Source organism: Marmota monax, unplaced genomic scaffold, assembly GCF_021218885.2.
Source record: "Marmota monax isolate L192 unplaced genomic scaffold, Marmota_monax_Labrador192_F-V1.1 WCK01_AAM20220418_F8-fsc00019, whole genome shotgun sequence".
In the NCBI taxonomy this organism is placed as follows: domain Eukaryota; kingdom Metazoa; phylum Chordata; class Mammalia; order Rodentia; family Sciuridae; genus Marmota; species Marmota monax.
Genome location: NW_026695242.1, coordinates 14054222 through 14057139, shown reverse-complemented (window position 1 = coordinate 14057139; position 2918 = coordinate 14054222).

The following is a 2918-nucleotide window of genomic DNA, read 5'->3' as shown; positions in this document are numbered from 1 at the left end:
CTCCATCCTGAAGCTTAATTTCGGTGGATACACAATTCTTGGTTGGAACCCATTTTCTTTCAGTGTTTGAAATATGTTATTCCAGGATCTTCTAGCTTTCAGAGTCTGTGTTGAAAGATCAGCTGTTATCCTGATTGGCTTACCCCTAAATGTAATCTGCTTCCTTTCTCTTGTAGCTTTTAAAATTCTCTCCTTATTCTGTATGTTGGGCATCTTCATTATAATGTGTCTAGGTGTGGAGCCAGAGGGGAGGAGCCGGGCCGCCGCCAGCGCCCGGAGCAGGCCCAGCGGCTCACCAGCGTGGTGACCACGTGACCTCAATTGGAGAGGGGGCGGAGCGGAGCCGCCACCCGAACCCGCAAGGTGGGCAGACCCGTGACCCAGTGGTACATGGGCGTGGTAGGAGGGGCAGGGCAGAGCCGCCCTTCGCGCTTGCAAGGTAAACAGACCTGTGACAGCCTGGCGGGTCAGGCCCAGTGGCCTGCCAGTGTGGTACACACGTCACCCCAACTGGAGTAGGGGCAGAGCAGATCCTTCTCCCACGCCCGGATCAGGCCCTGCCGGTGTGGTGGTCACGTGACCCCAATTGGAGTGGGGGCGGAGCGGAACCGCCACCCGTGCCCGCAGGGTGAGCAGACCAGTGATCAACCTGCAGATCAGGCCCAGGGGTCCGCAGGCGTGGTAGGAGGGGCAGGGCAGATCCGCCGCCCGCGCCTCCAAGGTAGGCAGACCTACAACAGACCGGCGGATCAGGCCCAGGAGCCTGCCGGCGTGGTACAAACACCACCCTAATTGGAGTAGTGACAGAGCAGAGTCACCGCCCGTGCCAGGAACAGGCCCAGCGTCCTGCAGGCGTGGTAGTCACGACACCCCAATTGGAGTAGGGGCAGAGCAGAGCCTCCACCCGTGCCCGAAAGGTGGGCAGATCTGCGACCGACCAGCGGGACAGGCCCAGTGGCCTGCCTGTACGACAGACACGTCACCCCATTTGGAGTAGGGGCAGAGTAGAGCCGCCGCCCGCGCCTGCAGGGTAGGCAAACCTGCAACCGACTGGCGGATCAGGCCCGGTGGCCTGCCGGCGTGGTACACTCGTCACCCCAATTGGAGTAGGGGCAGAACAGAGCCACCGCCAGCTCCCAGAACAGGCCCAGTGACCTGCCAGCGTGGTAGCCACGACACCCCAATTGGAATAAGGAGAGAGCAGAGCCGCCGCCTGCACCTGCAGGAAAGATACGCAAGCAGTATGAAAAGACATGGAAAGAAAGGACCACAAGCAATGCAGGTCAACGCAACTTTAGAAGAGGTAACAGCTGCAGCAGATGGAATGTCAGATAAAGAATTCAGGATATACATGCTTCAGATGATCTGGAGTATCAAGGAAGACATTAAACAGCAAAATCAGACAATGAAAGATCACTTCGACAACGAATTACGCAAACAAATCCAGGAAGCAAAGGATCAACTATACAGGGAGATAGAGGTTATAAAAAACAAGCAATCAGAAATCCTAGAAATGCAGGAAGCAATAAACCAACTTAAAAACTCAATGGAGAATACTACCAGCAGAGTAGAACACTTAGAAGATAGAACATCAGACAATGAAGACAAAGTATTTCAACTGGAAAAGAACATAGACAGCTCAGCAAGACTGTTAAGAAACCATGAGCAGAACATCCAAGAAATATGGGATAACATTAAGAGACCAAACTTAAGAGTCATTGGGATACAGGAAGGTACAGAGCTCCAAACCAAAGGAATGAGCAGTCTATTCAATGAAATAATACAAGAAAACTTCCCAGACTTGAAGAATGAGACAGAATCCCAAATCCTAGAAGCCTACAGGACGCCGAATGTGCAAAATCATAAGAGATCCACACCTAGACACATTATAAGGAAGCTACGTTTTAAACAAGTGCTAGAGGTGATATTGTTAGGCACACCAAATGGTTGCTTGCATTCCTGGATGATCATTAGAATAACTCAGGGAGATTTTGAAAATTCGGATTCTCTGGCTGCACCCCAGACAGATTAGGTGAGAGCCTTTGGGACTCAGGTGTCAGACAGTTTTAAAGGTCTCCTCCACTTGATCCAGGGCAAAGCTCTTTGTGGAATTGTGGGAAGTCACTACAAGGCAGCAAGACTCCTGGAAAACAGTCCTCACACACAGGCCTGTCAGCTATCATCTTAGTCTTCAGTGAAGCATTTCTGAAATGGGGAACAGGGGAAGGAAGCCTTAACTCCTGAGGACTCAAGAGTGGGCTGTTGCTTAAAGGTCTCTTTAATATTGAGATCGCTGTTGTTCATCAAGCCAGGTTCAAGGCTTTCACTCCCTGTGGAACTGTTTAATTTTCCCTGACTCTGACCAGGTCTCCGGAGGACTTGGTTCAGGAATCAGGTTTCCCCTTTCTCTCCACAGTCACATTCTGTTTTAGTGTTTAGAGGTTTATTGTGATCTGAATTGATATTTCTTGCTAATTTAATCTAAATTATCTGTCTCTCCCTTCTAGGGCACAAGCTTCATGAGGGCAGGACTGTGTCCACCTTTTGCCTAGAACAATGCCTGACACATACTAGGTATCTGATGATTGTTGATGATTGAAAAAATATGTACCTTGCAAGTGGAGGGTAAGTAATTAGGAAGGTCCAAGAGTTCTGCCTGAAATTTGATCTGGACAAGGAAATTAGCATGGCTTTTATATAAATGGATGATCAATACCATCCTCTTCTTTAGCTTCCACTGTTATCTTGTTCCCCACTTAGTAAGGCGATTTGAAGGCTTACCTTCAGAATAGCTAAATTTATTAATTCAGGCCCACTACTTGATTCTTATGCTCCCAACCTGTTCAGGTTGTTCAGTGAGTCTGTTCAGGTCTGGGTCACAGGGTTCAGTGCTTACATTAAGAGACAGCTTCACCCCA